General features: G+C 38.0%; 1 non-coding gene across 1 annotated transcript; it reads right to left on the bottom strand.

Moving 5' to 3' along the window:
• Positions 1–14,431: 14,431 nt before the first annotated feature.
• Positions 14,432–14,535, bottom strand: LOC138446362 (U6 spliceosomal RNA). Its single transcript, XR_011259299.1, has one exon. It is a non-coding gene; the product is annotated as a U6 spliceosomal RNA (small nuclear RNA).
• Positions 14,536–14,780: the final 245 nt, after the last annotated feature.

Here is a 14,780-nt window from a genome sequence, read left to right as displayed (position 1 = left end):
TTCATAAGTGCCAGGAGCCGGCATGGGAGATCCCACCCATGACAAGGTCATGCTGAAGAGCCTGACAGGGCAAGGCAGATCAGGTCTCAAGGGGTCCTCTGCCTGAGCATCTACCCCAAATCCAGAATCTGTCTGTTTTATTATTCATGTCTCTCACCAACACCTCTGACATTAACGGGGGGCTGTCCCCGGCCAACTTTCTCTCAAGAAAATCAACTTAGAGCTTTGGTTAATAAGTCTCCTGGGCATAATAAGAGTGTTTCAATTCAAACCCCTCTGATAGCTTTCTAACTTGCCTGACAGGTTTATCCAGACTTTTACAACTACGCATATGATTGTTTACAGCCTCCCAACCACAAGAGGCACAGGAAGCTTAAAAAATTCTAGGAATGTAGAGCCTTTTGAGGAGTTAAAAATCATTAGAATAGAACTGGTTAAGGGTTTCATTGTTGAGCCAATACTTGCTGCCAAGTTTTCATATCCTTTATTTGCTGTGTCCCCAGGAGTGCATTAATTAATATAGCTGGTATATAGAAAAAAAACAAGCAGCAACATTAGATCTTTAAGTACTTTCTTTGTTGTAACCCACTGCACCTTTGTTCTATAAGGATGTAACTTTATTTAGTACTTTGAGGGTGATGCAGATTAAAGAAAAACGCTTCAAGGGAAGATGAGTTTTTTGGTTGATTAACATTTATCAAGGAAAAAAGCCATAAAATGTTAACAGGCCTCCTGGCCAGAAGATAATGTAAATCGCCTGAGACCTTTTTTATGCGGAAAGGTATGCAGAAAGAAAGCCTGATATCGACAAGGGTCAGGTCTGCTGCCCCTGCATGACTCTACATCTTCCATTATGTAAAACTTAGGGTATATAATCACCTTTTGAAAATAAAGTTATGGGGATTTTGCACAAGCTTGGCCTCCCTCATGTCAATTATTTCTCTCTTTCTCCCTCTCCCTCCCTCTCTTTTTCAGGCTGATCCCTTGGAACACAGAGGCTCTCTGCATTCACTTTTCTGCCTGGGCTTCTAAGACCCATGAGAGAAGGAGCCCAAGGCGGGGCACCCTCTGCTACTCAAGCGGGCGCCTGTGGCCTATGTGAACAGAGCAAGTCTCTTGTCTTGAGACTTTATTAGCTTTTTGTGTAAACCAAGGAATATCAGCCTCTTTCTCTCCTCTATTTCCTTAACTGTTTTCTTATCTCTCTATATATCTCTAAGTCTATAAATCTATATCTATATACCTCTCTCACCTCGCTGTCCACGCTTCGGATACCCTGGATCCAACCAGGGCTGTATATACAAAGTTATATAACCTTGTATCAGTTGAGTTAGATAGCCTTTAAAACATATTCACAAGTATGTACAAGGTTTTTAAAGATATGTTACATGAAAAATACATACTGTATTTAATGTACTGCTATTTATAAAAATATTTCTTAAAGGATATATACAGCTATGTGTGTGTGTGTGTGTGTGTGTGTGTTTGTATTCACTGAATGTGACTAGGTAACGAACTTGGTAGAAAAAATAGTTTTTCACTTTTAACAATGAGATTATAAGAGGTTTTAGCCTGCAATATGGCAAAGTAGAAGAATATTAGCTCATCTTTTCTTAAAAAAAAAAAAAACACGAAAACTACTACTAACTGATAAGCAACCATCCACCAAAAAAAAAAAAAAAAAAAGTTGGAAAGTGCCAAAAAAAGATAGCCTACATCCGAAGACAAACAAGATGGTAAGAGGGGTGAAATCATGATAAAATTAAATCCCACACCCAATGGATGGGAGAGCCACAAACTGGAAAATGAGTATATCATAGCAGCTTTCCCTCAGGAGTAAATATCCTAAGCCCCATGTCAGACTTCCCAACCTCGGGGGCTCTGGCAATGGAGGAGGCGCCCCAGGAGAATCTAGCTTTAAAGGCCAGCAAGGTCTCATCACAAGAAGTCTGCAGGATTGGGGGAAACAGAAACTCCCTTCTTGTACAGTATATGAAAGTTTTCACACACTAGGATCCAGGGGGGAAAGCAGTGACCTAGGAGATAGGGGCAGAATTATCTGCTAACCTGCTCATCTCAGAGGGTCTTCCATTTGGCGGTGGAAGGCAGGAGGGACAAAGCCACCGGCAGTGGCATCTCTGGTGAGACCTCATTGGCCAAAGCCTCCCTGGAGGCTGCTATTTCTTCCCCAGGGACTACCTCTTTCCAAAGGACTGTCTGCTCCCGTGCTGGGATGCTTCAGGCCAAACAACAAAAAGGATGGGAATACAACCCATCCATCAGCAGGCAGGATGCTTAAAAACTTTTTGAGAATGGCTCTGCCTACCAGAAGAAGAAGACCCAACTCCACCTTGCAACTCAGTTGGTAAAGAATCTGACTGCAATGCAGGAGACCTGGGTTCGATTCCTGGGTCTGGAAGATCTGCTGGAGAAAAAAATGGCAACCCACTCCAGTATTCTTGCCTGGAGAATCCCATGGACAGAGGAGCCTGGCGGGCTACAGATCACGGGGTTACAAGAGTCAGACACGACTGAGTGATAGAAACCACCACTACTCACAAGAAGGCAGGAGTGAGACTCTTCCACCAGGGAGCCTGCACAGGCCTCTTAGCCCCATCCACCAGAAGCTCAGTTCAGTTGCTCAGTTGAGTCCAACTCTTTTCCACCCCATGGACTGCAATGCGCCAGGCCTCCCTGTCCATTACCAACTCCCAGAGTTTACTCAAACTCATGTCCATCAAGTCAATGATGCCATCCAACCATCTCATCCTCTGTCATCCCCCTCTCCTCCTGCCCTCAATCTTTCCCAGCATCAGGGTCTTTGCCAATGAGTCAGCTCTTTGCATCAGATGGCCAAAGTATTGGAGTTTCAGCTTTAGCATCAGTTCTTCCAATGAATATTCAGGACTGATTTCCTTTAGGATAGACTGGTTTGATCTCTTTGCAGTTCAAGGGACTCTCAAGAGTCTTCTCCAACACCACAGTTCAAAAGCATCAATTTTCAAAAGCATAATAACATTTTGACTTTTTTCAGTATTTTCCAAAGCACAGTAATATGGTGGCAGAGAAAAACTTTGGTCATATGGCACAAGACCATGAAACAAGTTAGAAACCTATTGCAAAATTTTCCTTCAAGTATATATTTTAAAAACACAAGACTTTCCCTCATAATGCTTAAAATGTGAATTCATGCGCATAGAATAATAGAAGAGATGTGGAATGCTAATTTGATTCTTTTTTTTAAAAAATATATCTTATTTGCTCTATTCAGAATTTAGTCAAGAAACTGATAGATTCTTTTTGTTCTTAGAAAAAGAAATGTAACCACAATATATCTAGATTACTGCTTGAGTTTTGTACTAATTTCCATGATGATATGGCCCCTAATTAACTGTTGGAATAATTTTAGATTTTTAGAACAGTTGCAAAAATAATAGTGTGAATTAAATAATAGTGTTGGGTAAAGAATAAACATTTTACTTCACATATAGAAAATACTTAAATACTTACTGTAATACTTCTCAAACAACGAAAGTAAAGTGAAGGTGAAAGTCGCTCAGTTGTATCCAACTCTGTGGGACCCCATGGACTATACAGTCCATGAAATTCTCCAGGCCAGAATGCTGGGTTCGGTAGCCTTTCCCTTCTCCAGGGATCTCCCCAACCCAAGGATTGAACCCAGGTCTCCTGCATTGCAGGCGGATTCTTTAGCAGCTGAGCCACAAAGGACGCCTCCTATAAGAAATGTATCCAGTCGGAAACTTTTACTGAGTGCTTCAGAATACAATGGTAAGTCAGGAAAGCACTGATTTATGTTCACAACTCAAACTAGGCAAGGTAAGAAAACTGGAAAATAAAGGATGATAAATCCCATGGAAATACATGAAGCATTATAATATTTTTAAAATGCTACATAGTCTTGCTCACTGCCATGGATTACTAGCTAAAAGGGGGAAAAAAATTAACTAAATGAGCTTCCAGCTTTTGTGTAAACTCTGGAGACCATGAATACGCTCCAATGCAATTTCATTTTAACTTTCAAGAAAGTAAAGGAGAGACTGTGCATCTGTGTGTGTGTGTGTGTCTGTGATATCCTTTGTATGTTATGGGTATTCTCCCATGCCAAAGAAGCCACAACATTTTGAACACCAGCCCTCTGAAAATAACAAATTTCCTAAATTTGATATTAATTATAATAAGCTTGAAAATGATACTTGCAAATATGAACTACAAAGTGTAGTACTTATAAGACCAAATACAAGTGGGGAAAAAAAACCCACATATTAACTTAAATAATTACAGTAGGCAAGGCAAAAAGTTTTAGATAAAAGAGCCCAAAGAAGTATTTGATGATTCAAGAAGGGAGAAATGCTAGTGAAAATGCTGATAGTGAAAACAGTACGAATAATTGACATCAGGTCACTTTAATCAATATGCTTTCCAGTCACTATCTGGAAATCTAAAATCCCCAGAAGTTATTGATGAAAATTATCCCTAGGGAAATATGTGTGTGTGTGTGTGTGTGTGTGTGTGTGTGTGTGTGTGTGTGTGTGTGTGAGTCACTCAGATGTGTCCTATTCTTTATGACCCCATGGATTATAGCCTGCCAGTCTCCTGTATCCTCGGAATTCTCCAGGCAAGGATACTGGAGTGGGTAGCCTAGTGTAATATAGACTTAATTTAATTTCAGCAGGCTATATAGACATCTAAAACCCCAGAATTATTTTCTTCAAATAATTTTGTGTTTAGAGAAATAGAGGTAAAAATATATAGTGTAGTATTTCCAAAAATTCTTAAAAGAGTATCATGATTGTGCTAAACTGCATTTTCCTAATTTAGAAGAAAATTACACAATTGCATTTGCAATCTAGTAATAATCTTGAGATTACTGGCCCATCAGCTAAGTCATTTACATAAGGCAGACAGAAATTCATTACTTTTAAAAATTAGTTGCAATGAATAAGCCAGCAAGGTACAAGATCTTTATTGAATAGATTTCAACAAGATTTTTGAAACTGCAAAACCAAGATGTGATAATCTAACGTGTTTCAGGAAATGCTATTAAATACCATTTAGGGTTTCAGATGTCCTAAATTATAGACCAATTACTTTTCACATTGATTTTTATCTTTTAATTTCTTACCCTTCTCTGTTAATGTTCTTTAATGTCTCATAAATGAAAAAAATAAAAACTCATTCTAGCATACACTGTGGTCTCTGTTGAAATCAGAGAAATAAATTCCATTGCATATTATAAACATAAACAAATATAATTCGTTTCTTTAAAAAATACAATTAATTTAAAAATAAATGCTAGATATCTCTAAGTAAAAATAATATTCCGCCTGAAAAGGGTGATATTCCTTCTGACATAGTCTGTGTTTCTGAGTATCACTAGAATGAAAGGAAATTATATTTTAAGGTCTTTGTTTGAAAAATGCTAACCATAATTAAGTTCTGGACATAGTCTCTTTTCATATAGTGCACAGTTCTTTTAATTAGATTTAAACCATCTTTTTTTTCTTAACTATAACCACTTGAATGCAACACAAATTATAGCAATTTAGATATCACTTTCAACCTCTTAAAAAGATTTAATGCATTTCTTTGCATTTCATTTAGTCAATATGGGAAGCGACTTTTGCACTTTTCTCTAAGCTTCATTAGAGATTTTTTTTATGTTTTTAATATTCCGACAGAATAATAAAATAATATCATACATATTTATAAGCATATAAAACGGAAGTCACTCTGAATGGTTCTTAACATCTTGTAAAGCCTCTCTGGTTGACTCTCTGTGACTTGAGTTGCACTAAAGAGTTTATTTTTAATTATCATACAAGATTACTTTTTCTCATTCATATAAATATACCCATCTTAATTAAACTAATAATCAGACTAGAGATTTTTCTATGTTTAATTTTCCAATCTGCAACAGAAAGTTAAATGATAGATAACAATCAAAAGCTAAGTTTAATAGTAAAACACACATAAAATTTGCTTTTACTTCATGTACGTGACTAGAAGTTATAAATGGAATTAAGGCAGATACATAAGAGAGCTGCTGCTTTCAGACTCAGATATGAAACTGCTTCAGGAATTTCTCTAGTCTTGTGATTTGCCACTAATTTTTAAACTAATTAATTAATTTGGAATTTGTCAGTGAATTAAATTAAAAGAGCACCATATAGGTTTTTAGTCATGTATAGTAGCTTAGTCGTATACGACATTCTGTGAACCCGTGGACTATAGCCTGCCAGACTTCTCTGTCCGTGAAATTCATAGACAAGAATAATGGAACGGGTAGCCATTCTCTTCTTCAGGGAATTTTCCCAACCCAAGGATCAAACCCAGGTCTCCTGCATTGCAGGCAGAGTCTTCACCATCTGCCCCTCCAGAGAAGCCTGCTATAGTTTTTTCACCACAGTACTTGCACCCTGGGGATTATTTGAAGCATTTCCAATGGATTTGGGGGTGCTTAATCATTTAAAAGTATTCAATGCCCAAGTAATTAACTTTTGTATAAATTCTTCCTATAACTGATCTGCCTGAGAGTGTGCCTTTAAGGCATGCTTCAAATTGTTCTCTCCTATCTCTCATTTCCTTCCCCCTCTTGAAAAAAGAAAGCCATGACCCTCATCAAACCTGAACCTTGGCACAATGCCTTTCTTCAAAGTGTAAAACCTCTTGGAGCAGCAAAGAGACAATTTTAAATGATTGTCCTGGGAGATGCCCCTCCTTAAGGGTAAGGGCCCCAGAAGTGAAGTGAAGTGAGAGTCTTCAGTCATGTTCAACACTTTGCTACTCCATGGTCTGTACAGTCCATGGGATTCTCCAGGCCAGAATACTGGAGTGGGGCGCCTTTCCCTTCTTCAGGGCATATCTTTCCAACCGAGGGATCGAACACAGGTCTCCCGCATTCCAAGTGGGTTCTTTACCAGCTGAGCCACAAGGGAAGCCTGCAGACTGAAAAGTGATTACTTGGTTGCAAATCCCAGCCCTGACATTTTGTCCTGCCTTAATCTGACCCTCTTCAAAACGGAGATAACAGTACTTATTTCAGAAGGCTGAAATACAATTTAAGAGTCTGAATAATGTTACAAGTGTTTAAAACATGCCTGACATGTAATGAATTCTTTAAAAGTGTTTATTAAAACAATAAAGGCACCAGAAGCACTCCTAAAGTCTTCGATGCCTTGTATCTTGTCTACATTTCTGAGTCTGTTTCTAAGCAGAAGGAAGCATAAGCGTTAGAAACAAGAAGTTAGATCAATTGCTTAACCATTTCCACTCTTCCGTTCTCTATTTACAAGGAACATAGGCTTTTGAGGGCTTCACTGAAGCTCAGTTGATAAAGAATCTGCCTGCAATGCAGGAGACCCTGGTTCAATTCCTGCGTCAGGAAGATCCACTGGAGATGGGACAGGCTGCCCACTCCAGTATTCTGGCCTGGAGAATCCCATGGAATGTGTAGTTCATGGGGTCACAAAGAGTCAAACACGAGTGGGTGACTTTCACTTTCACATTTCACTTGAGGCTCTTGAGGGAGAGTCCAAGGGAAACAATGATACCATCAAATTCTTTATTAAAATACTTTGGACATTAAAGCTGCTCCCCACCCCTCACACACACACATTTGTTTAGTTATCTTTTGAATTCTCAGAAGTCATCTCTAGGAAATATCATTTTATGGAAAGGACATCCTTCTTTAACAGCCAAAACTACAGGAGAATGAAGCCAATTCTGTAAAGACAAATATTTTCTAGGACTATCAAACATTTAAAAATTGACAGAATATAAAAATGAATAAAATTTCCCATTATTCTTCCAGACTTAATCTGAAAAAAAAAAAGAAAAAAGGAGATAGAGATGGTAGAGATAGGGAGGGATACAGGTGGGAGGGATACAGGTGGGACGTCCCAGGTCACTCAGTGGAAAAGAATCCGCCTACAAACGCAAGAGATGCAAGAGACAAAGTTTCATTCCCTGGTCTGGGAAGATCTCCTGCAGGAGGAAACGGCAAACCTCTCCAGTATTCTTGCCTGGAGAATCCAGTGGAGAGAGGAGCGTAGGGTTACAATCCATAGGGTGACAAAGACTCGGACACGGACACGACTGAGCACAGACGCACATAGATATAGTATATTTATAAGTACTGATGAGTTTAGAACTTCTTTTGTCAAACCTGTTCAATAAATATTTACTCAAATTCATATCACTCCACATCAAATTCCATCCTTTAAATTCTTTTTTTAATATAAATTTATTTATTTTAATTGCAGGCTAATTACTTTACAATACTGTATTGGTTTTGCGACACGTCAACATGAATCCGCCACAGGTATACACGTTCCCCATCCTAAATTCCCCTCCCGCCTCCCTCCCCATACCATCCCTCTGGGTCGTCCCAGTTCACCAGCCCCAAGCATCCAGTATCCTGCATCAAACCTGGACTGGCGATTCATTTCTTATATGATATTATACATGTTTCAATGCCATTCTCCCAAATCATCCCACCCTTTCCCCTCTTCCACAGAGTCCAAAAGACTGTTCTATACATCTGTGTCTCTTTTGCTGTCTGGCATACAGAGTTATCGATTTATCTCCTATTGATGCATGCCATTTTATACTCAAATATATTGATTTGTTTTACAGTACGTAATTTATTTATGAACATGGAAAATATTCAGTCACAAAGTCTGACAAAATTGTTAGAATTATATCCAACTTTTATTATTAATTCTTACATAAAATTACTAAATTTTAAATATTTGATACTTGTACTCAAACATGATTAATTAATGAAAATCCTCCCTTTGCCAAAATTCCTATCTGATACATAACTTTAGCTACCAAAAATATTGAATTATTTGTATTAAGCCATAATAATCAACATCTTAACTTCTTTCCTTTATATGTTTTAAAAATGAATAAATTATTATATGGCTTAGATTAAGAGGAGCAGTCCAGTTTCATACCAGTGTTTCATGTCACTCTATATCAATGTTTCATATAATTTATTAAAAGTATGTTTTTTCCTTCTTTAAATTGTTCCGATTTGGGTAACAAGTTATATGAACAATTTAACGTTAATCATATTCTTCTTGACTTGAGAGCTTCTAACAATTTGTCAGAAAAATCCAATTAAAATAAATAAATTTATATTTTTAAAAATTCATTTTCAATGCAGTTAATAAAATTCCTAAAGTTAAGCATTAGCATAATTAAGTTGGAAAGTGGTATCAGAGTTTTCCTAACAGGCTTCCCAGTTGGCACAATCTCTGACAAAGAGCCAGATCCTGGAGTGGGAAGTCAAGTGGGCCTTAGGAAGCATCGCTACAAGCAAAGCTAGCAGGGGTGATGGAATTCCAGCTATCTATTTTGAATCCTAAAAGATGATGCTGTGAAAGTGCTGAACTCAACAGCAAATCTGGACAACTTAGCAATGGTCACAGGACAGGAAAAATTCAGTTTTCTTTCCAATCCCAAAGAAGGGCACTGTCAAAGAATGTTTAAACTACCACACAATTGCATTCATTTTACATGCTAGCAAGGTAATGCTTAAAATTCTCCAAGCCAGCCTTCAGCAGTACTTGAATCGACAACTTCCAGATGTTCAAGCTGGTTTTAGAAAAGACAGAGGAAACAGAGATCAAACTGATAACAAACAGTGGATCATAGAAAAAGCAATAGAATTCCAGAAAAACATCTACTTATGCTTCAACGACTATGCTAAAGTCTTTGATTGTGTGGGACACAACAAACCGTGGAAAATTCTTAAAGAGATAGAAATACCAGACCGTCTTACCTGCCTCCTTCAAAAAATGTGTGCAGGCCTAGAAGCAACAGTTAGAACAGGCATGAAACAATGGACTAGTTCCATTGGAAAAGGAATACGTCAAGGCTGTGTACTGTCACCCTGCTTATTTAACTTCTATGCTGAGTACATCATGAGAAACGCTGGGCTGGAGGAAACACAAGCGGAAATCAAGATTGCCAGGAGAAATATCATCAACTTCAGGTATGCAGATGACACCACCCTTATGGCAGACAGTGAAGAGGAACTAAAGAGCCTCTCGATGAAAGTGAAAGAGGAGAGTGAAGAAACTGGCTTAAAAGTCAACATTCAGAAAACTAAGATCATGGCATCCAGTCCCATCAGTTCAGTTCAGTTCAGTCACTCCGTTGTGTCCGACTCTTTGCGACCCCATGAATTGCAGCACGCCAGGCCTCCCTGTCCATCACGAACTCCCAGAATTCACTGAAACTCATGTCCATCTAGTCAGTGATGCCATCCAGCCATCTCATCCTCTGTTGTCCCCTTCTCGTCCTGCCCCCAGTCCCTCCCAGCATCAGTCTTTTCCAATGAGTCAACTCTTTGCATGAGGTGAACAAAGTAGTGGAGTTTCAGCTTTAGCATCATTCCTTCCAAGGAAATCCCAGGGCTGATTTCCTTCAGAATGGACTGGTTGGATCTCCTTGCAGTCCAAGGGAGTCTCAAGAGTCTTCTCCATTACTTCCTGTCAATAGATGGGGAAATAATGGAAAAAGCGACATTTTATTTTCTTGGGCCCCAAAATCACTAGGGACAGTGACTGCAGCTATGAAATTAAAAGATGCTTTCTCCTTAGAAGAAAAACTGTGACCAACTTAGACAGTGTATTAAAAAACGGAGACATTACTTTGTCAACAAAGGCCCCTATGTCAAAGCTATGGTTTTTCCAGTAGTCATGTACGGATGTGAGAGTTGGACCATAAAGAAGGCTGAGCACCAAAGAACTGATGCTTTCTAACTGTGGTGTTGGAGAAGACTCTTGAGAGTCCCTTGGACTGTAAGGAGACCCATTCAGTCAATCCTAAAGGAAATCAACCCTGAATATTCACTGGAAGGACTGATGTTGAAGCTGAAGCTCCAATACTTTGACCACCTCATGGGAAGAGCCAACTCACTGTAAAATTCCCTGATGCTGGGAAAGAGTGAAAGCAGGAGGAAAAGAGGATTTCTGGGGACACAATGGTTTGATGACATCACTGACTCAATGGACACATGTTTGAATAGGTTCTGGGAGATGGTGATGGGCAGGGAAGTCTGGCAGGCTGCAGTCTCTAGGGTCACAAAGACTCAGACACGACTGAGTGACTGAACAGCAACAACCACAGGTGTTAGAGAGGTAAAGAATCTGCCCGCCAATTCAGGAGAGGAAGCTGAATCCCTGGGTTGGGAACATACCCTGGAGAAAGAAATGGCAACCCATTCCAGTATTCTTGCCTGGGCAATCCCATGGACAGAGGAGCCTGGAGGGCTACCATCCATGGGGTCTCAAAAAGAGTCAGAAGTGGCTTAGTGACAAAACAAGAATAACTGAATGACATCAAGAACTGACTGCAGGTTTATTTATGTGATGGACCCTTTTCATGAGCAAAATGACCTAAGTATGCCTTTTAGAAAGTAATTAAATATTTTTAATGAAATGCTTTTATGCAAAAACTTGTATTAACAAGTGTGTATTTAAGTTAATAATATCTCCATGTTTCCAAATTGTTTTGAATTTATTGACTTAAAGAAGGTGATACTTCAGTGAAATAGCAAGTAGATAATTATAGACATTAGGAAAGGTGTAGCGGATTCTATAATATGCTTTCTAGGAACTGAGACAGTCAATGACTCCATTAATATTAATAAACCCTGTGGCATTTCTCCAGGCTCTTGTGTTCATGTAAAATTGAATTAAGTGACGTTAAATGTGAGTACTATACAAAAGTCTTCTTTCCTCCTCAGTATCTTTCCACATGGTCTGTCTCTCTGTGATGTCTCTGACCGTTAGAGTAGTAGTACTGAAAAGACCCTAATTGCTGTTATGATAGTAAAAGCCAAAAAAAAGTCAACTTTTATGTTTCACTTTAGCCCATACAGACAAAAATATATATATACATGAAGTTCCTATGCAGTATATTACAGTTAACTGGGTAAATTTGGAAATATGTACAATAATTCATTCTATCAATTTTAATCTTTCTATTCAATGGAACATAGCAGTCAGTTCTAAAGGAAATCAACCTTGAATATTCATTGGAAGGACTGAGGTTGAAGCTGAGGCTTTAATACTTTGGCCACCTGATGTGAAGAACTGACCCATTTGAAAAGATCCTGATGCTGGGAAAGATTGAAAGCAAGAGGAGAAGGGGATGACAGCGGATGAGATGGTTGGATGGCATCACTGACTCAGTGGACATGAGTTTGAGTGAACTCTGGGAGTTGGTGATGGACAGGGAGGCCTGGTGTGCTGCAGTCCATGGGGTCACAAAGAGTCGGACACAACTGAGCGACTGAACGACAACAATTATATAATAGAAAGACTAAGCTCAGTGTGAGAAAGCTAACATGCAGTCTTGCTAATACAGTAGTTCTGACCAAGAGCCAGGGCCAGGTTTTGGTCATACTGAAAAGTACATATGATGGAATGGAGCTAAATGTTTTTTTAAGTTAAAGAGGTTAATAAATTTAAGGTCAACTTCAAAGTGCTCACTAGCATGAATACTAAAATTAGCTCTAATAATAGAATATGGAATATAAATAAAATTGCCTAAATACAAAAGTGCATTTTAAAAAATCCAACCTTCTTTTGGGTTTTTAATTTTTCAATTAAAAAATTGAATTAAATTTCAATTTGAAGAATGGAGAAACATTTATCTAAAAATATAATTAGCTATAAAATATAAACAGCGTAATATGTTACACAAGATATTTTTGTACATAGCAAATTCAAACAATAAAATATTCTAGCTTTAATTGTAATATATGTTGTTTCTTCATTAATAAGAAGTTAGTTAAATCTTTTACAGGAGGTTATTTTTTTTATCTGTATGAAAATCATAGTTTTACTTTTAAATGTAAGATGGTGGCTATTAACTAAACTTATTATAGTAATCATTTAGCCATATACATATATATTAAATCATTGTTGTACATCTTAAACTTATACAATATTATATATATCAACTATATCCCAACAAGACTGGAAAAATATAGATTTTTTAATTTGTTTTAGAAGCCTTCTACCAAGGTACTGAAAGCATTCACCTACGAAAGATGGGGAAAATTAACGCACTGACGCACTGCAGACTAGGCATGTCGTTTCTTGACTTCTCGTGGTGAATCAAAGTGACCATAGAATCTGTTTTGCCTCTGATTTTAGCTGTATTACATGCTCTGCAAGTCTGCTGACGTGCTGGTGTAGCGACCGGAAGTTCTCGGTTCCCCCTCTCCTCTCCGCGGGCCTGAGTCTGAGAGCTGTCCTGGTTTATGGGGCTTCAGCAGTAAAGGCCGGAGAAACCAGGAAGAGATGTCTCACTATATACAGCACATTACATTAGTTCCCTGCTGGCTCGCTCAGTTGGTAAAGAATCTGCCAGCAATGCAGGAGACCTGCCTTCACTCCCTAGGTCAGGAAGATCCCCTGGTGAATGGAAAGGCATCCCACTGAAGTATTCTGGCCTGGAGAATCCCACGGACAGAGGAGCCTAGTGGGCTACAGTCCACGGGGTCACGAAGTGTCAGACACGACCGAGCCACTAACACTTTCACTTTCAGTGATATATAAGGAGAATCATGTATGTATGCTTCATGTTTTTAAAGGAAAAGAGAAGTCGATGTGTGTGTTTCTCTGTGTGTTTGCATTTTGTCCTGAGGCGCTGTACATTGTTAAAACTTTTTGACAACTCCCACATATCTCTGTCTTTGGGGGGAAAACGTTCATTATTTACCATGTCAAAACTGAGACAGAAAATCTAAAAAAATTGATTGATCACTCATTTGAGCATACTATTAATAACAATGAATACATATACATGTCATATTGTTATATTAATGACATGTTAACAGTATATATTGTATTTTTGGTAATAGGTCATAACATATTAACAATATATTAATTATAGTATAATTATATTAGTAATCTTTAAGTAATAAGTGTGAACTTATTTGATATTATGAAATTAGTGAACCTCACAGACATCTGAAACATACCTTTTAAAGTAATTTATTTAATTGGAGAATAATTACCTTGCAATATTGTGATTTTTTTGCCAAGTAAGTTTTCAGTTTGTTACTGAATTTGAATGAGCATAATAAAGGACAAAAGTTGACATTTATTTACTGGTTTACAATATCTGAGTCTAAAAGGCTCTGAAATATGTTAAAATCTTAGCAAAGTTCAACCAATTTTAATGGACGATTTATATTTTTATAACTTTTTCAATATGAAGGAATATATTTTTTATGTATCATCTGCCATATTCTGTTTTGCCATTGTAATTTTTTGTTCTTTATATTCACCTTATCCTCATGTTTTTTTTAATTTTTACTTTTTAATTGGAGGATAATTGCTTTACAATGTTGTGTTAGTTTCTGTCATACAACAATGTGATTTGGTAAAATATGGATCACTTCACTAATTTGTGTGTCTTCCTTATGCAGGGGCCATACTAATCTATACTGTATTGTTCCAATACATACTCAAACGGATGTCCATTGAGTCGGTGATGCCATCCAACCATCTCATTCTCTGTCCTCCCCTTCTCCCACCTTCAATCTTTCCCAGCATCAGGGTCTTTTCCATTGAGTCTGTTCTTTGCATTAGGTGGCCAAAGTATTGGAGTTTCAGCATCAGTCCTTCCAATGAACACTCAGGACTGATTTCCTTTAAGATGGACTGGTTGGATCTCCTTGCAGTCCAAGGGACTCTCAAGAGTCTTCTCCAACACCACCGTTCAAAAGCATC

Source organism: Ovis canadensis, chromosome 9, assembly GCF_042477335.2.
Source record: "Ovis canadensis isolate MfBH-ARS-UI-01 breed Bighorn chromosome 9, ARS-UI_OviCan_v2, whole genome shotgun sequence".
In the NCBI taxonomy this organism is placed as follows: Eukaryota; Metazoa; Chordata; class Mammalia; order Artiodactyla; family Bovidae; genus Ovis; species Ovis canadensis.
This window is presented reverse-complemented; position numbering and strand designations above follow the sequence as displayed.